Source organism: Oncorhynchus clarkii, chromosome 13 (assembly GCF_045791955.1).
Source record: "Oncorhynchus clarkii lewisi isolate Uvic-CL-2024 chromosome 13, UVic_Ocla_1.0, whole genome shotgun sequence".
Classification (NCBI taxonomy): Eukaryota; Metazoa; Chordata; class Actinopteri; order Salmoniformes; family Salmonidae; genus Oncorhynchus; species Oncorhynchus clarkii.
The window spans coordinates 18,884,054-18,905,340 of NC_092159.1; the positions used below are offsets into that span (position 1 = coordinate 18,884,054).

Below are 21,287 nucleotides of genomic sequence, written 5' to 3' on the forward strand. Positions count from 1 at the left end.
AGCTTTAATTCAATACCCTGCTTGTGAATTTTGATCAAAGATTGAGTTGTAACGAGTACATTTAGCATTTAGCGTAGCGCATTTGCATTTCCAGGGGCATACTTGAGACGTCTGCGTCTCAAGTATGCTCAAGAAGTTAAAACCTCTTACTTCTACCCCCTCCTTTTTCGAACATTCTGTTAAAAATCGCGCAACTTTTCAGCGTCCTGCTACTCATGCCAGGAATATAGTATATGCATATGATTAGTATGTGTGGATAGAAAACACTCTGAAGTTTCTAAAACTGGTTAAATCACGGCTGTGACTATAACAGATTGTGTGTTTCATTGAAAAACGCAAGAAAAACTGCTCTCTGAAAGCTAAAAATAATTTCCATAAGTCACTTCCATGGGTTGTTAAAAGGAGACAAAATTTAATATCGACCTGCATGCAATTCATACAAATTCCACACGATGTCGCCATTGTCGTCATTTTCAATTGAAATTTTTGTTGGAAAATCCAACTATCTGGCTTCCGTTTCTTCCAGTGTCCACCAGGATGCTGTGAATGTGGACATTGGCAGCCATTGATTTGCAGACGAGGAGCTATTGAATATACATCGCCCTGTAATCATTTTGATAGATTATAAACGTTTACTAATACCTAAAGTTGGATTACAAAAGGATTTCGAAGTGTTTTGTGAAAGTTTATCGTCAACTTTTTTAATTTTAAAAAATGACGCAGCGTTTAAAAACAATGTTTTTTTCTGAATGACACAGCTTCCAAAGAAAGCTATTTTGGGTATATATGGACCGATTTAAACAAAAAAAAGACCCAATAGTGATGTTTATGGGGCATATAGGAGTGCCAAGAAAGAAGCTCGTCAAAGGTAATGAATGTTTTATATTTTATTTCTGCGTTTTGTGCTGCGTCGGATAAGCAGAGTCTTTGTTTACGTCGCATTCAGGCATTTTGAGGTGTTGCATGCTATCAGATAATAGCTTCTCATGCTTTCGCCGAAAAGCATTTTAAAAATCTGACTTGTTGGCTAGGTTCACAACGAGTGTAGCTTTAATTCAATACCCTGCTTGTGAATTTTGATCAAGGTTTGAGTTTTAACGAGTACATTTAGCATTTAGCGTAGCGCATTTGCATTTCCAGGTGCCTACTTGAGACATATGCGTCTCAAGTAGAATCAAGAAGTTTTTAACAAATGTTGACAATGTATAAATAAACTGTTCACTGTTGGCATTAACCCAATGAGTCCCACCGTAATGCCGGCGCTCTTTGGACTTCTAACTATTTTTAAATATTGTGTGTTTGAGCTACAGACTTATGAGATGGACCATTGGATGAATCTATTACTTGATTAATGAGGTCTGAGCTAGAACGGTGTTTGAGAGACAATGGTGGATACCGTAGAGTCTGAGTGAGCTAAAAACTATTACAGTAAAAGCTATCTATTAAAAACCGACTCTCACGATCATGCACATGTAACATGTTTCGCTCACAAGAGTTGTTAGAAGAGTTGTCTTCCACATAGAAGATCATAGGAAATCCCATGATGTAGTGTCTATAATACTGTAATGAGCTCACATAGTTGCCGTCACAAACTCCAAAATCCACACAGTTGTCAATGACTAGTTGGATATTAATTTCCCACTGAGCAAACAAATTCTGTACTTACAGGATTCATATAAATTCATTTTATCAGGTTTTTGTTTTGTCAGATCTTATTTTTTACATTTGTCAATAATACTTATGAATGCAACCGCTTATGTGAAATTGTTTAGTGTTGCCCGGGGTTTCAGGACTGGTAGGGAAAAGAAAATGGTAAAATACTTCATTGTGAGGCTAAATATAAAGGCTGGATATACAGATAAATGAAAGTCAGATAAATTAAAAGCCCATTTTTGCCGGGGTTTCAGGACTGGTAGGGTTAAGGCGAGAAGTTTTTTTCGTCCCTTAATTTGCCTTTTCTTCATTAGTAATGAATAGTCATTACAAGTGCTGCCGGCCTGTGGATGCCTGTATTTGTATTTCCAAAAAAAACTATATGTTTCCTGGCTATGTTGTGTGTGTACTCGTGTGGATGTAAACATTAAACATGCTATCTAATTGGGGCAGGGAAACCAATAAGTTGTAGCTATTGCAGAGTCAACATTTCGTTTTGTGTCGATGTCTGGAATGCATTTGATAATGTTCTCTGAACTTTTGATGAGAGTCATACTTTTAATTGATTGCACCAGGTGGGTTAGCATATGATTTTCTACCCCGCTGTCCATTGTAGGCTGCTGTTTATGGGTAAAACCCATATTAAAGTACAGATGTTGGATCTTAAATTGAGCCAGTTTTCTACAGCAGAAATATAATCGTATTATGCAGATAATAATTAATGGACATTTTTGTAGGGGTTGATTTATTTTTCAAAATTGTAATCTTAAATTTCATGCATTACAGGAAAGTTATCCAGCAACCGGATGATTGTTGTAAGATCCTGTATTAGCCTTATCAAACTATAGGTCAGAAAACATACTGTACATCATTGCATCCATTCTGAGGTACTCTAGTGAAATTTCCGGTCACAAATTGTAGACCTGTTTACGTGCTGCTGTGTGGTTTGTTGCTAACCTGAATTTGCTACCTGACAACTTGCGGTTAACACTTTTTAATTATCGTTTTATATTTGATATTTTTTCCCCCTCGCTCAACTTTTTCACCACGGACGATTTATCTGGACGTGATTCGTCAGGACCTCCACCAGCCGAAGCTAAGTAGTTACACCAACGATGTTAGGATGAAACATTCAGAGGTCACCAAGCGCAACATAGCTTCAGCGTGTAAATTAGCTAGAAAGATATCGCATTGAGTAATTGTCTCTGGACCCCTCCCAGTCAGGGGGAGTGATGAGCTCTACAGCAAAGTCTCACAACTCAATCGCTGGTTGAAAACTGTTTTCTGCCCCTCCCAAGAGATATAATTTGTAGATAATTGTCCCTCTTTCTGGGACTCACCCACAAACAGGACCAAGCCTGGCCTGCTGAGGAGAGACGGACTACATCCTAGCTGGAGAGGTGCTCTCATTTTATCTACGAACTAACTAACTCCCCTAGCTCCACAATGAGATAAGGTGCAGGCCAGGCAGCAGGCTGTTAGCCAGCCTGCCAGCTTAGTGGAGTCTGCCGCTAGCAAAGTCAGTGTAGTCAGCTCAGCTATCCTCATTGAGACCGTGTCTGTGCCTCGATCTAGGTTGGGCAAAACAAAACATGGCGGTGTTCGCCTTAGCAATCTCACTGAAATAAAGACCTCAATTCCTGTCATTTTTGAAAGAGAATGTGACATCTCACATCTCAAAATAGGGCTACTTAATGTTAGATCTGCCTCTTCCAAGGAACTTATAGTCAATTAACTAATCACTGATCATAATCTTGATGTGATTGGCCTGACTGAAACATGGTTTAAGCCTGATGAATTTACTGTGTTAAATGAGGCATCACCTCCTGGTTACACTAGTGACCCTGACGCCATTAAAGTTTAATTTACTACCTTCACAAGTGCAGTCTCAGTGTTATGATGGGGTCTAAAACCAGACTGAAGCATTTCGTATACATTGTTTGTCTTCAGGAAGGCAGTGAGTTGCTGCGCAACAGCTTTTTCTAACATTTTTGAGAGGAATGGGAGATTTGATATAGGCCGATATTTTTTAATATTTTCTGGGTCAAGGTTTGGCTTTTTCAAGAGAGGCTTTATTACTGCCACTTTTAGTGAGTTTGGTACACATCCGTAATTTTCTTTCTAATGATCATGAGGGCCACACCTCAAAGAAGTTCATGAATTTATTACTGCTGAAGTGAAAGCCATCCTCTGTTGGGGAATGCTGCTTTTTAGTTAGCTTTGCAAAAGTATCAAAAATACATTTGGATTGTTCTTATTTTCCTCAATTAAGTTGGAAAAATGGGATGATCGAGTAGCAGTGAGGGATCTTCGATACTGCACAGTACTGTCTTTCCAAGCTAGTCGGAAGACTTCCAGTTTGGTGTGGCGCCATTTCCGTTCCAATTTTCTGGAAGCTTGCTTCAGTGCTCGGGTATTTTCTGTATGCCAGGGAGCTAGTTTCTTATGACAAATGTTTTTAGTTTTTAGGGGTGCGACTGCGTCTAGGGTATTGTGCAAGGTTAAATTTAGTTCCTCAGTTAGGTGGTTAACTGATTTTTGTCCTCTAACATCATTGGGTAGGCAGAGGGAGTCTGGAAGAAGAGACCTTATAGCACGACTTTTGATGATCCTTAGTCTGAGCAGATTATTTGTTGCGATTGCAAGCGTAACAAAATGGTGGTCCGATAGTCTAGGATTATGAGAAAAAAATGTTAAGATCCACAACATTTATTCCATGGGACAAAACTAGGTCCAGAGTATCTGTAGCAGTGAGTAGGTCCGGAGACATGTTGGACAAAACCCACTTTGTCGATGATGCCTTTTGGAATGGGTCTGTGGACTTTTCCATGAGAATATTGAAGTCACCGAAAATGTGAATATTATCAGCCATGACACAACACATTCATTTAATTTTGTGTCAGGCTTCAAAAGCCATGCTATAAATTCTCGCACAACTCAAAGATTCCTATATTCCCTTCCAGACTCCCTGCACCTACCGAAGGACGATAGAGTACAAAAGTCAGTTAACCACCTAACTGAGGAACTCAATTTAACCTTGCATAACCTCTCTGGGATATAAAGGAACGCTAGCGTCCACACCTGGCCAAAAGCCTATGAAAATGCAGAGCGCCAAATTAAAAAAAATCTAACTTTCATGAAATCATACATGCAAGATTCCAAATTAAAGCTACACTTGTTGTGAATCCAGCCAACATGTCAGATTTCAAAAGGCTTTTCGGCGAAAGCAAACGATGCTATTATCTGTGTCATGACTCCGACCAAAGGTGGCTCCCCTTCCTGTTCGGGTGGCGCTCGGCGGTCGTCGTCTTACTAGCTGCCACTGATTCTTTCCTCCCCCTCATTATGTGTTTATTGGTTACACCTGTTTTGAGTTTGTTGTAATTAGTTGGGCTCTCTAAGTCCTGCCGTCTCCTCCCGCTGCCCGGTATCCCTACAGCCCTACAAACTGCTGCGGCATTATTCACCCACGTCTTCCGGCACTATGGGGTGCCGGAGGACATTGTTTCTGATCGGGGCCCCCAGTTCACGTATGGAGGGCGTTCATGGAGTGTCTGGGGGTCTCGGTCAGCCTGACCTCCGGTTATCACCCCGAGAGTAATGGGCAGGTGGAGAGAGTGAACCAGGAAGTGGGTAGGTTTCTAAGGTCGTATTACCGGGACCGGCCAGGGGAGTGGGAAAGATACATCCCCTGGGCCGAAATGGCCCAGAACTAACTACGCCACTCCTCTACTAACGTGTCCCCCTTTCAGTGTGTGTTGGGGTACCAGCCGGTCCTGGCACCATGGCATCCGAGCCAGGCCGAGGCTCCTGCGGTGGAGGAATGGGTGCAGCGCTCCAAGGAGACCAGGAGGGCTGTCCAGGAATCCCTCCAACAAAGCTAGTGGACGGCAGAAAAGGAGTGCTGACCGCCACCGCAGTGAGGCCCCCGTGTTTGTACCGGGGGACAGAGTATGGCTCTCGACCCGAAACCTGCCCCTCCGCTTGCCCTGCCGGAAGCTGGGGCCGCAGTGTGTAGGGCCCTTCAAAGTCCTGAGGAGAATAAACGAGGTGTGTTATCGATTACAACTCCCTTCCTATCATCGCATTAACCCCTCGTTTCATGTGTCTCTCCTCAGGCCGGTGGTAGCTGGTCCCATGCAGGACGGTGAGGTGCCGGAGGTCCCTCCTCCCCCTCTGGACATCGAGGGGTCCCCGGCGTACACAATATGGGCCATTCTGGACTCGAGAAGCCGGGTGAGGGGCCTGCAGTACCTCGTGGACTGGGAGGGGTACTGTCCGGAGGAGAGGTCGTGGGTACCGGTGGGGGACATTTTGGATCCGTCAATGTTGATGGATTTCCATCGCCTCCATCCGGATCGCCCTGCGCCTCGTCCTCCGGGTCGAAGCGCTGTGGCAGCCGCGTGTCAGGGGGGGGGGGGGGTACTGTCACGACTCCGACCGAAGGTGGCTCCCCTTCCCGTTTGGGCGGCGCTCGGCGGTCATCGTCGCCGGCCTACCAGCTGTCACTGATTCTTTCCTCCCCCTCCTTATGTGTTTATTGGTTACACCTGTTTTGAGTTTGCTGTAATTTAGTTGGGCTTTATTGTGCGGGATTAATTATTGTAACCTTTGTGTTTGGTGTAGACAAACGTGTTGGTTTATGTTCGTGGAGTTTGCTGGACAGTTTTCGTCCCCCGTGTCTGGGGCATTTGTTTTGAGCATCCAGTGTTTCGTGGGGTGGCCGTTGTTCACGGTGTGTGCATTAAAAGAGCACTATATTGAACTCTCTGCTTCCTGCGTCTGACTTCCCACTCACGACACCCAGAACGTTACAATCTGAGGGTTGCACCTCCATAAACAAAGAGAGAAAACATATTTTAACCCTGCAGGTGCGACACAAAACACAGAAATAAAAATATAAATCATGTCTTACCTTTGAGGAGCTTCTTTTGTTGGCACTCCAATATGTCCCATAAACATCACAAATGGTCCTTTTGTTCGATTAATTCTGTCGATATACATCCAAAATGTTCATGTATTTACGTTTGATCCAGTAAAACACCGGTTCCAACTTGCGCAACGTGACTACAAAATATCTCAAAAGTTACCTGTAAACATCGTAATACAACTTTAGGTATTTTTTTACGTAAATAATCGATACAATTGAAGACGGGATGATCTGTGTCCAATACAGGAGGAAAACAAACTATAGCTAGCTTTCAGGTCACGCGCCTCTAACAAAGAGTCTCTTCACTCTAGCCTCGTTCTAAACAGTGTTACTTCTTCATTACACAAAGGAAAAACCTCAACCAATTTCTAAAGACTGTTGACATCCAGTGGAAGCAATAGGAACTGCAAGAAGGTCCCTTAGAAATCTGGATTCCCAATGAAATCATTGAAAAGAGAGTGACGTCAAAAAATAAAATCTGAATGGTTTGTCCTCGGGTTTCACCTGCCAAATAAGTTATGTTATACTCACAGACATGATTCAAACAGTTTTAGAAACTTCAGAGTGTTTTCTATCCTAATCTACTAATGCATATCTTATCTTCTGGGGATGAGTAGCAGGCAGTTTAATTTGGGCACGCTTTTCATCCAAAATTCCGTATGCTGCCCCCTATCCTAGAGAAGATAATACCCTAGATGCAGTCGCACACCTAAAAACAAAATAAAATTGTCATAACTAGCTCCCTGGTATACAGAAAATACCCGAGCTCTGAAGCAAGCTTCCAGAAAATTGGAACGGAAGTGACGCTAAACCAAGCTGGAAGTCTTCAGACTAGCTAGGAAAGACAGTACCGTGCAGTTTCGAAGAGCCCTCACTGCTGCTCGATCATCCTTTTTCCCCAACTTAATTGAGGAAAATATATAATTTATTTTTGATACTGTCGCAAAGGTAACTAAAAAGCAGCATTCCCCAAGAGAGGATGGCTTTCACTTCAGCAGTGATAAATTCATGAACTTCTGTAACGTCCGTCGCTGGAAGGAGACCAAAGTGCAGTGTGGTAAGTGTCCATGATTCTTTATTTACTCAGAACACCAAACAAACAACAAAAGAATGACGAACATCACGTTCTGCAGGCTTCACAGAGGTAACCAAAAACAAGATCCCACAAACACCAAAAGGAGAATGACAACTTATGTGATCCCCAATCAGAGACAACGGTAAACAGCTGCCTCTGATTGGGAACCACACTAGGCAAAAAACAAAGAAATAAAAAACATATAAATAAATGAACTAGAATGCCCACCCTAGTCACACCCTAATCAAAATAGAGAATAAAAGCCTCTATGGCCAGGGCGTGACAACTTCTTTGACAAAAAGATCATGATCATACTCCAACATAGAGATTGTGCCAGGTTTCCTCCAGACGTGACGCTTGTCATTCAGGCCAAAAAGGTTCATCTTGATTTCATCAGACCAGAAAATCTTGTTTCGCATGGTCTGAGAGTTCTTTAGGTGTCTTTTGGCAAACTCCTAGCAGGCTGTCATGTGCCTTTTACTGAGGAGGGGCTTCCATCTGGCCACACTACCATAAAGGCCTGATTGGTGGAGTGCTGCAGAGATGGTTGTTCTTCTGGAAGGTTCTCCCATCTCCACAGGGGATCTCTGGAGCTCTGTCAGAGTGACCATCTGGTCTTTGGTGACCTCCCTGACCTAGGCCCTTCTCCCACGATTGATCAGTTTTGCCAGCCGGCCAGCTCTAGGAAGTGCTTGGTGGTTCAATTTTTAAAAAATGTTTGTTTCACCTTTATTTAACCAGGTAGGTAGGTAAGTTCTCATTTACAACTGTGATCTGGCCAAGATAAAGAAAAGCAGTGCGACAAAAACAACAACACAGTGTTACACATGGTGTAAACAAACATGCAGTAAATAACACAATATGAATATCTGTATACAGTGTGTGGAAATGAAGTAAGGAGGTAAGGCTATAAATAGGCCATAGTGGAGGAGTAATTACAAATTAGCAATTAACACTGAAGTGATAGATGTGCAGATGAGGATGTGCAAGTAGAAATACTTGTGTGCAAAAGAGCAGCAAAAAAAAACTAATTTGGGGATTAGGTAGGTAGTTGGTTGGATGGACTATTTACAGATGGGCTGTGTACAGCTGCAGCGATCGGTAAGCTGCTCTGACAGCTGATGATTAAAGTTAATGAGGGAGATATAAGTCTCCAACTGCAGTGATTTTTGCAATTCGTTCCAGTCATTGGCAGCAGAGAACTGGAGGGATCAATCTTCTTCCATTTAAGAATGATGGCCACTGTGTTCTTTGGGACCTTCAATGTTGCAGACATATTTTTGTACCCTTACCTAGATTTGTGCGCCGACACAATCCTGTCTCAGAGCTCTACTGACAATTCCTTCGACCTCATGGCTTGGTTTTTGCTCTGACATGAACTGTCAAATGTGGGACCTTATATAGACAGGTGTGTGCCTTTCCAAATCATGTCCAATCAATTAAATTGACCACAGGTGGACTCCATTCAAGTTGAATAAACAACTCATCGATGATCAATGGAAACAGGATGCACCTGAGCTCAATTTCGAGTCTCAGAGCAAAGGGTCTGAATACATGTGAATAAGGTATTTATGTTTTTTATAAATTTGCAAAAAATTCAATCTACACAGTATATGGGGTATTATGGTGTAGATTGATGATGAACATTTTACATTTGATCAATTTTAGAATAAGGCTGTAACAACAAAATGTGGAAAAAGTCAAGTGGTCTGAATACTTTCCGAATGCAAAGTATAGGCCTAATGAGAGAAATGTATTCTCCTTTCTTTGCCCAGGAAAAATGTGGCCTTTTAGAAACACCTTTCATGCAATTATACTACACTTTATATGGCTGGAGACATAAGCTGTATATATTTTTTTTAAGGCACAAATTAGTAGCCTAGTATGCTGATGCTGACAAACAGATCAGTATAAACGACCTTGTCTTGAATTCAAACAATTTAATCTAGGCCTCGAGAAGGGGAGACACAAATTGTACAATATCACCATCTAGACAGGAAGAGGAAATGATCGTCTTGAAAAACCTTTCCAGTGGTACTGATCTAATGATAAAGACTGAATATGTCCTCTGCTGGGGCCAATAAAACAGGCTACTTTTCGCTCAATTCAGTTAAGAATTTTGATAACTAGAGACAAACTAGAGAGTATGTTCTTGTATTTTCACCAAAAACCATTTGCTTTCTAAACTATGTTTTTCCTAAGATTGTATGTCGAAATATTGTGATGGGCCTAGGGCTATTTTACTGCTTTTCACTGAGAGCTGTAACTCAACAATCAGCTATTTGGTAAAGTAGGCTATTTGTCAGGCATGCTGCTCAAATTGCACGCTTAAAACAATCCACAACTCATTACTTTGTAGTATTTTGAATTATTGTATTTATTTCTGTAAAGGCACCAGTAATTAAATATATGTTTTTTAATTCAATTTAATTCAGGGAAGCTTCCCCTAGTTTATTTGATGCCGACTTCAACAACACAACATGACATTAAGGTGAAAGTAACCGATGAATAAAACAGCTGTCTCAAATGCCGACATCAAAATCAAAACAATAGGTGCCTTGCCTAAACGACTGACTGGTTATTTAACCACTATCTCTGCTCTCTGAAAGAAAGGCGCACAGGGTGGTAGCTTCACTCAGAGTGATCTACATGGTCATAAAGCCAACCAACCGATACGCTAAAAAGCGGTGGTATTTTAATAGAGATTGGAATAAAAGTTAATTATTACTTTTTTTGTAGCCTACTATTACGTTGATGGTCATGATCTGAGATGGACATGCCCATCTGATGCCCCTGCTTGCACTTAACTCGGTGTGCCTGGCTTCTGATCTCCGCTCATACCCAGCTAAATGCCAAGGCGGATATAATTTACGCATTGTGACCGTCGCCGGTCCAGCTACACCTGGAGGAATTACAACTGGATACCCGTACGCATAGAGCTGGGTCCGAGATGGGTGACAAAACTTTGGAACTAGTCCGGGTGGAGTACTAACCAATTACTTTAGTACTAAGCGACACCCAACATGCAGGTGTTTACAAGGATGACACGAGGTTCATGGACGATGGAGTTACAGTAAAAGTCGCTCTGGAAGATTCATCTGGACTTAGTGAAAACGAGAGAGCGAAGCGGTCCCGAACTCCCGAGTATAGCGTGTCTAAGGACTGATGGCCCCGATTTGGAAGGAGAGACCTCGGATGAGCGAAGGAGTCCTGGTCCGTTACTGAACGGAAAGACTGGGCCGATTCAAGTGGAACACGAGGAGAGGAGAGGGACTTCCAGGGGAGAAGCCTAAGGCATCAGAGGAGATGATCCCAAACTAATCAGCACTACTTTCGCCTTGACGGGGGACACAATCATGCAGTGGTTTGCTGTTTGGTACAAAACCGCAGCGTAAGTGATGATTATTCACCAAATGCATGTGATTTTATATTATGACTGAAGGGAATTATGACTATTATGACTGAAGCCCTGTAAGGGCTTTTCATATCCTGCTGTCCAAGCTGTGTTGCGCACTGTAACAGGTGCATTGGGTCAGTTGGGCACATAGCCCAAATACTGTGTTTCACCACATCCTGAATGAAGCATTCGGGACCACGTTGGACTGGTCTTGCGCACCAAGAGATGCGTGCTTGCTGCAGACTTAGTGACCGTGCATACCGATTGCTTCACATAGCGGTTGAAAAACATTCACTATACAGTAGGTTGCAGGTAGGCTAGTCTACTCTGACAGGTGAATTCCAATATTAGTTTGAGTGTAATATGTGATGAAAACGACTGCAATAAATGCTAATCCTTAACTTGTCTTCTGTTTTGCAATAGATGTGTTTGCTAACAGGCTACATAAATTATACCTTGCTTCGGGTCCAATTTAATTGATTGGGCAGAGGTGTAAATATTTTTGACGGGGCAATCAATTCTTCTAACTCTTTGCTTGTAATCAAATTTCCACGAGAAGGAAAGCCTATGTTGTCATCTGAATTGCTGACTAGTTCTTACCACTTCTACCTTCACAATTCCTTTGCAAAAGCTATAGATTATGCCTAGTTGAATTATTCGATTCTATGCTGATGAATTATGTGGACTTTGTATGAGACGATCATTAAGCATCCTAAAAGCAACATCTGCAGTGGTGTATTATTGTAGGGATACAGAGCCTGAGACAATGGTCTCTAATGGAATCAGAGGCAATGAAATCATCTAGTGAAGGATCTAGTCTTAACTTTCTTAGCAAAACATCCACAGCACTTATAACACTGTTGTAAATATGCCTTCTTAGGCACATTATCAATATATGATGGCCAAGCGTGAAATTACATTGATTGGCAGTCTGTAATAGTGTGCTTACACATTCAAACAGAAGCATAGTTAAGTAATATTTGATTTTGGTCCATAACTGTTGCATGTTGTTCTGCCACCAACATCTGTCAGTCTACATAAGGGTATTAATTGGTGATGCACTACAACCTGTCTCATCCTCTGTGAGTGAAGACAGCTTGTACTTTTTAACTGAGGTCACAATTGAACGTGTAGGCCATGTTAATGAAATGACCTGTCCCAGTTCTGGCTAATACTCCAGGTTTCTAATAAATACATGGTTGTTATGACACAGATTATCCATCTTCCAGTAGCAGCAAAATCATTCCATCCCATTTATTTTGAATACTGAAAATATAGTGAAAAGATTTAATCCCACAAAATGGGATAGAGGCCTTCATTTGAAACAGGATAGTGAAGCAAAATGAATAAAAGTCATTTCCACAACTATGAAGACACAGAGTAGAGAAAACCACTGGGCCCTTTTATCATTCTTTACATGTTCATTTGTTGTTGTGGCTGCCTCTTATTGCTCGAATTCATTTGGATGAAGGAGGAAAACAACTAATCCAACAGTTTCCGTCCTCTTGTCTGGAACGATGATGACATGCTGCATGAACTTGTTTTTTAACCTGTTTGGGGGAAGTGTGTGTGTGTCTCTCTTTGTGTGTGCACTCGTGTGCCTGTAAAACAGGGTTGCTGGGTGTACTTGTGCAATGTGAAACTGTGCAGATGTGCAGATGTGCGTTCTTTGACAGCTAAGCTAGATATAACATTAGCGACGAAGATGGCTGAATTCAGTTAACCACCACCAGCACCATTCCTCGCCGTGCAAACATCCAGTCCCGTGGAATAACTGGCTTGAACCTTTTAACACTTATCTCGAAGCTATGGACTTTTCTACAGTCTCCGACCAGCGGAGAACAGCAATGCTCCGTCACTGCCTTGGTACAGAGGGACAGAGGATTTTCAGAGCGCTTAGATTGGCTCCTACATTCACCGCTGCAGTCAGCCTCCTATGGAACCACTTCCCCGGGAAAGAGCGTGTGCTCCTCCAACACTACCGGTTACGGAAAAGACACCAACGCCGGGGTGAGTCCATTCAAAGCTATGTGGCCAATCTGAGGGATTTGGCTAGCTCTTGTAACCAACTATGGGACACTTCAGGACGAGATCATCAGAGATCAGCTGATATAGAGGGGACGTTATGTGAAAAGACAAGGGAGAAACTTATTTTGGAATCGGATCATTTACAACTTGATGGAGCTATTAAGATAGCACTCCAGGTTGAAACGGCTTTGGAATGCTCTACTATGCTAACAGACAGCTCTGCAGCATACACTCTGCCCCCAGCCACGCACTGCGCACTCCCTCCCACGTCGATAGCTGCATGGACATACACCGACATGCCCGTGCAGCAGGCACACAGACAAACCAATAGAAGTAGCTGTGGCAACTGTTTATTTCATTTCACCTTCATTTAACCAGGTAGGCTAGTTGAGAACAAGTTCTCATTTGCAACTGCGACCTGGCCAAGATAAAGCAAAGCAGTTCGACACATACAACAACACAGAGTTACACATGGAATAAACAAACATGCAATCAATAATACAGTAGAAAAATCTATATACAGCATGTGCAAATGAGGTAGGATAAGAGAGGTAAGGCAATAAATAGGCCATGGTGGCAAAGTAATTACAATATAGCAATTAAACACTGGAATGGTAGGATGTGCAGAGGCTGAATGTGCAAGTTGAGATACTGGGGTGCAAAGGAGCAGGATAAATAAATAAATACAGTATGGGGACGAGGTAGATTAGATGGGCTATTTACAGATGAGCTATGTACAGGTGCAGTGAACTGTGGAGCTAGCTCTCACAATTCAAGGGCTTCAAACTGCCCAGCCCGTGGGAAAATATGCAAGAACTGTTCAAAATACAATCACTTTGCTAAAGTGTGTCGTTCTGCCCCAGCTACTAGCTCCACCCAGAACAGGCCCTTATTTTCATCTTGCTCTCAACATAATTACACTGACATCCGAACCGTCGCCACTAACCATGTGCCATTCAATATATGCACCGTACAGCTGGGTGAGTTGGGTTTGCCTTTGCTACTGGATACTGCCGCTGCAGTGTCATTGCTCAACCTTGCAACTTACTACAAGTTTTTCAGTCACCTACGACGCTAACAGCACTCCACTGCCCTGTGTGAGTATGGTAGATCCAAGAGACATTGCAGGCACCCTCCAGGACCCAGTACACTGTGGTGCCAAGCACCTGCCATCATTTACATTTCACGAGGCAAAGCGGGGTGCCAACCTCCTGAGGCTTGACCTCTTCACAGGCTTGGGGTTCACACTGAGAGATGAGTGGATCAGCTATCCAACAAGTTACCGGCACATGGCAACAGAACTGGCCAACTCTGTTTGATGGACTGGGCTGCCTCACAGTTTTTACTCACAGGCCCCACTTTGACCCCGTCTGCCCCACCATTGTCAGCTGTGACGCCTCAGCTGGAGCACTAGGAGCTGTCCTCTTACAGCTGCAGAATGGCATTGAGAGGTCCGTCACCTTCGTCTCAAGGGCCCTGAGCTCAACTGAACAACAGTACTCTGTGGGCGAACGAGAAGCACTGTGTGGCACTGAGAAGCACCTGTGTCTGGGCGTGCAAAAGGTGGCACCTCTACCTATACGGCCGGCTGTCCACGCTCCGAACTGATCACCAGTCCCTCACAACGCTACTGTCAGCATCAGGAACTGGCCACAAGCCACTTCGGCTGCACAGATGGGCCGACCGCCTCAGACAGTATGACTCTCAGCTGAAGTTCACTCCGGGGAGGGCATTGGGCAGACCTCCTCTCATTCTCATTTGACCCTCCTACTCCGACCGTCTTGTCATACGACAACGAAACATGCTCTACGCTCCCCTTCGGTCAGCCGTCTCACTGGAGGAGCTGAAGTAGGCATCGGAACAGGATCCCACGCTGTCTACCCTATGCACCTACATACGCACTGGTCAGCACGTGTGCCGGTAGAGCTGGCAACTTTCACCAGAGTGAAGCACAAACTTTCTTGCTGGGAAGAAGTCTGTGTCTCTCTCGTTTTGCATTGTGGTCCCGAGTGGCCTTCGTGCACGTGTTCTATCAATGGTGCTTGAGGGTCACTCGGGCATAGCAGCAATGTCAAGCATTAATGTCAAGCATTAATGTTGTGTGGTGGCCAGGAATCGGCCATGACACTGAAAACCTGGTCAGGGATTGTGCTGCATGCCTCCTCAGTGTGAAAACAGGAAAGTTCACCCCCCCCCCCCCCCCCCCCTTTCAGCCTCTTGCGTGGCCATAGCCAATCATCCAAGTGTCAGACTGGGTCCGAGCCCGACGACCTCAGCGGTGCAACAAAATGTCCTCATTCTGGTCGGACCCCTTGCAGGTCAGTCAACAACTGGGGCCCGCAACCTTCATGCTTAGCAATGGATCACACTGACACTCCAGCCGCCTCAGAAAAGTCCCTGCCACTCAAGGAACACAAATTCCCACAAAACTGACTTACAGGCCAGAGACGCTACCTGATGGACCTCCTCCACTACTATCCGAGCCCCAGCCTCTGTGGGCTCCCCAAGGGCCAGAGCCACAGCCTGGGTGGCTGAAGAGCCGCCTATGAGGGAAAAAACTTGCCCTGCTCATCTGGGGGACTAGTTAACCTCCGTTCATTCTTAGGCTCCGTTGCCATCTTAGTCAACTTCCAGGTTAATGAAATGAACTGGCTAGTTCGGAGAGTCGTTATTTACCTCTTCCGTTTAACCTCTCTAGGGTACGTGAGACGGTAGCGTCCCACCTCTTCAACAGCCAGTGAAACTGCAGGGCGCCAAATTCAAAACACAAATCCCATAATTAAAATTCCTCAAACATACATGTATTTTACACCATTTTAAAGATACACTTGTTGTAAATCCAGCCACAGTGTCCGATTTCAAAAAGGCTTTACGACGAAAGCAAACCAAACGATTATCTTAGGTGAGTGCCTATTCACAGAATAACACAGCCATTTTTTCAGCCAAAGAGAGGAGTCACAAAAAGCAGAAATAGAGATAAAATTCATCACTAACCTTTGATGATCATCAGATGACACTCATAGGACTTCATGTTACACAATACATGTATGTTTTGTTCGGTAAAGTTCATATAAAAATCTGAGTTTACATTGGCGCTTTACGTTCAGAAGTTCCAAAACATCCTTTGATTTTGCAGAGAGCCACATCAATTTACAGGAATACTCATAATAAACATTGCTAAAAGATACAAGTGTTATGCATGGATTTTAGATCCACTTCTTCTTAATGCAACCTCTGTGTCAGATTTCAAAAAAGCTTTACGGAAAAAGCAAACCATGCAATTATCTGAGTCGGCGCTCAGAGCCCAATCAAGACACAAATATATCCGCCATATTATGCAGTCAACAAAAGTCATAAATAGCATTATAAATATTCACTTACCTTTGCTGATCTTAGCACTCCCAGGACTCCCACTTCCACAATAAATGTTCGTTTTGTTTGGTAATGTTCATCATTTATGTCCAAATAGTTACTTTTGTTAGCGCGTTTGGTAAACAAATCCAAAGTAACAAAGTGGGTTCACTAAAAGCAGAGGAAATGTCAAAAAGTTCCGTAACAGTCAGTAGAAACGTATTGAAGATGTATTGAATCAATCTTTAGGATGTTAACATAAATCTTCAATAATGTTCCAACCGGAGAATTCCTTTGTCTTCAAAAGTGCGATGGAACAGAGCTCCCTCATGTGAACGCGCATGGTGAGAGCATGGTCAGCTCATGGCGGACCTTACTCATTCCCTTCTCCTTTGGCCCCACTTCACAGTAGAAGCATCAGACAAGGTTCTAAAGACTGTTGACAACTAATGGAAGCCTTAGGAAGTGCAACATTAACAATATCCCACTGTATCTTCAATAGGAGCTGAGTTGAAAATCGACCAACCTCAGATTTCCCACTTCCTGGTTGGATTTTTTCTCAGGTTTTTGCCTGCCATATGGATTCTGCTATACTCACAGACATCATTCAAACAGTTTTAGAAACTACAGACTGTTTTTTTTATCCAAATATACTACTAATAATATGCATATTCTAGCTTTTATGGCTTTGTAGCAAGCCGTTTACTCTGGGCATGCTTTTCATCGTGACGTGAAATTAATGCCCCCTACCCCAAAGAAGTTAAGGGTTAATGTTTCTTTCTTGCAGGTTCTTGCCCGATGGACACTTTTACATATGGTACCAGTCTCTGGTTTTAGAAAGGGGGGAAATGTATGGTATGACGCGCTGTTCGTCATACTGTACGTTGTTATGGTTTACAACATTGTGCTGCATTACGGATGGATGGGTTGTCAGAATGAATGGCACATGTCATTAAACGAGAGAGTGATGTGCAATGTGAAACTGTGCAGATTTACATTGTTTGACAGCTAAGCTAGATATAGTGGCTTGCATAAGTATTCACCCCCTTGGCATTTTTCCTATTTTCTTGCCTCACAACCTGGAATTAAAATGGATTTTGGGGGGTTTGTATCATTTGATTTACACAACATGCCTACCACTTTGAGATGCAAACCATTTTTTATTGTGAAACAAACAAGAAATAACAAAAAAAAATGAAAACTTGAGCATCCCCCCCAAAAGTCAATACTTTGTAGAGCCACGTTTTGCAGCAATTACAGCTGCAAGTCTCTTGGGGTATGTCTCTATAAGCTTGGCACATCTCGCCACTGGGATTTTTGCCCATTCTTCAAGGAAAAATTGCTCCACCTCCTGTAGAGCCACGTTTTGCAGCAATTACAGCTGCAAGTCTCTTGGGGTATGTCTCTATAAGCTTGTTACATCTTGCCACTGGGATTTTTGCCCATTTTTCAAGGAAAAATTGCTCCACCTGCTGGTGTACAGCAATCTTTAAGTCTTACTTCAGATTCTCAATTGGATTGAGGTCTGGGCTTTGACAAGGCCATTCCAAGACATTTAAATGTTTCCCCTTAAACAACTCGAGTGTTGCTTTAGCAGTATGCTTAGGGTCATTGTCCTGCTGGAAGGTGAACCGCCATCCCAGTCTCAAATCTCTGGTATCCCTAAAGAACTTCCCTGTATTTAGCGCCATCCATCATTCCTTCAATTCAAGTTTTCCAGTCCCTGACGATGAAAAACATCCCAGCGGCATGATGCTGCCACCACTATGTGTGTTCTTGGGGTGACGAGAGGTGATGGGTTTGCGCAAGACATTGCGTTTTCCTTGATGGACAAAAAGCAAAATATGAATCTCATCTGACCAACGAGAGAATCACTGACATGATGTCAGCTGGTCCTTTTGTGGCAGGGCTGAAATGCAGTGTAATTTTGGGGGGATTCAGTTAATTTGCATGGCAATTCATCTGATCACTCTTCACAACATTCTGGAGTAAATGCAAATTGCCATCATACAAACTGAGGCAGCAGACTTTGAAAATTAATATTTGTGTCTTTCTCAAAGCTTTTAGCTACGGCTGTACACTGCTGCTACTCGCTGTTTGTTTGTTTGTTACCTATGCATAGTCCCTTCACCACCACCTACATGTACAGATTATCTCAACTAGCCTGTACCCCTGCACAGTGACACGGTACCGGTGCCCCCTCTATATAGCCTCGTTATTGTTATTCTATCGTGTTACTTTTATCATTACTTTTTATTTTAGCCTACTTGGTAAATATTTTCTTCATCTTGAAATGTACTGTTGGTTAAGGGCGTGTAAGAAAGCATTTCACTGTAAAGTCTACACTTTGGCGCATGTGGCAAATAAAGTTTGATTTGATTTGATTTGGTAGATCTTAGAGAACAATTGTGACCTGGCCCGACCAGGGAAAGTTCACCAAGGTAAAACGAGGACCCTTGGTATAATTCCATCGTCTTTCACAAGTTTCTCTCAAACCAGTCCATTAACTAAATAGAAATTACATTTGTGTAGACAATCTTAATAAAGCAACTGAACAAATTGCTGAACACAAACACACAGCTCGGCGCTAGCCTGAAAAGGTTGGGCCAAGTGCCCCATTTGGAATCCCGGCCAAGACGTTAGGTCTGGGGGGCAAGTCAAGATGAATCCTCTGTCTAGTCGTGGCGGCGCATGACGTCTTGCCACCAAGCTTCACTACTTCCACTGCGGAGAGGAAACAAGGTCTGGGAAAACACATTTTTAAACACAAATTAAACGAAGAGGGGAGGGGATGGAGGGGTGAAAAGAGGAAGAGTCCCTTTGGAAGAGGGCATTATTTATGACACCCCACCCTATCTTCCTCTCTTCCCTTATTCCTTCAGAGCAGTTAGTTACACCATTGCTCTAGGAAGCAAAATAGTGCCACTTTATATCCATTAGCATCACTAAATGGAAGGGAAGCCATCCAAGGGATGAGAAGAGACAGACAGGGCTAGGAAAAAGCCCCTGTGTACATCCTAAATCATGTTCCAGGTCTCTGCATGAATGCCAAAGCTGTGTTTAGCTATGCCAACCAACTACGCCACCCTCTCCTCACTGTTGGGGGGTGCAGTAAGGGGGTTTGCAAACAAAAATATTCTTCCAGACGAGTGGATGTTTTTGAGTAAGAAAATTATTTTCAGTTAATTTCAGTTGAGTTCAGTTCATTTCAAGATTTTCTAAGTTTAGTTCAGTTTATTTCGAGGGGAAGAATCCATTTGTACTAGGATATTCCTTTGTCCGGGTTGAGGAGCCACGTGATTGAGTCTACTAAATGTACTGCCATTATTGAAACAAATTATCCAACTGTGGTCTATACAGCATGCCTACGGTATGGCAATTAGGACTAACGGCCTAAATATTGCAGGCGACAGTTACTTACTGAATGTGTATGAAAGACTTCCACATGTACAGTAGCCTTACAAAATGGGCCTCTTATAGCAATTACTGTGTGTGTGTGTGTGTGTGTGTGTTTGCTTATGAACATTTCAGAAGGCTAGCTCACTTCATTGATAACATGCCAAATATATAATGAATTCTCTCCGTGAGGTTTCTTACATTATAAACCACTCACATAATATACAAATCCATATTTAGATTTTCCCCACTGGATGTATGAAGAACAAAGAGAAAACCGTGTGATGCATGATGAAAAAATAACATAAAGAGAAAATAATTTACATTGATCACGCCAAGGCTGGTAGATTTTCGTGCAATATTGACAAACATGTAGATATTTACTACCAGTGAAGTGCGTTACTGGAAGCATCAACTTAAAAAACAAGTTGATGGATGAAATAAATTATCAAGGTTGAAAATCCCTTCATGGCTTTTATGATAATAACGATCAGCATGAGGCACAATAATGGCAGCCATTTTAAATCCACACTGGCAGGAAGAAGAAATACTGCCATTATATTTATAAACACCACTGAGACTGAGAGACTCGACACTCAGCCCATCTCTCTCCCCATAGGGAGTCTAGGCTAGGCTAGTATCCACCCAGAGCTCAGGCACACACACGGACAGACAGATAGACAAAGAAGAGACCACATTATCCTTGTCTACATGCTTCAGAGGACACAACCTGTCTTGGGGAACATAACACCACTACTACCCAGGTCATCCTAGAGGGAATAGTGGTAAAACACACCACAGCACAGCTCAGGCAGCACAAGCAGAGCAGGGAATTCTGGGAGAGGTAGGGAGTAGAAGAGAAAAGGAGGGAAAAGCAATGGTGGCACAATGACAAGTGAGTGAATGCATGGGTGCGGTCAGAGTAGACACAGTCACCCACCCACCCCCGCCACACACACACACACACCAACCCTAAGTTAGAGTTAGAGGACTTCAGGCTCCATCAGGCCGTACTTGAGGGCTTAATTCATCACCCATTCAATCATGGTCTAAAACCCAATGAAGATAAAGTAGCCCAGTACTAGTGTCTGAGAGCTGGAGAAAACATGCTTGAGTAGGCAGTCAGTCCCCCTCACCTGGCCATAAGAAAATATTTCAAAACCAATGCCAGTTTCCATCTTCAAGATAATTATTAAACATTTACAGCTAAGAGGAAACGGAGGCAGGAAGGAAGGCTGAAGTAAACAGGACTGTTATACAGTGCCTTGCAAAAGTATTCATCCCCCTTGGCTTTTTCCTATTTTGTTGCATTACAACCTGCAATTTAAATTTATTTTTATTTGCATTCCATGTAATGGACATACACAAAATAGTCACAATTGGTGAAGTGAAATGAAAGAAATAACTTGTTTCAAAACAACAACAAAAATTGAAAAGTGATGCGTGCATATGTATTC

General features: G+C 42.9%; 2 pseudogenes; both read left to right on the forward strand.

Moving 5' to 3' along the window:
* Window positions 1-21,287, forward strand: part of LOC139423511 (VPS10 domain-containing receptor SorCS3-like) — a 391,895-nt pseudogene that overhangs the window by 192,353 nt on the left and 178,255 nt on the right.
* LOC139424133 (VPS10 domain-containing receptor SorCS1-like) overlaps window positions 10,429-21,287 on the forward strand; it is a 171,627-nt pseudogene continuing 160,768 nt past the window's right edge.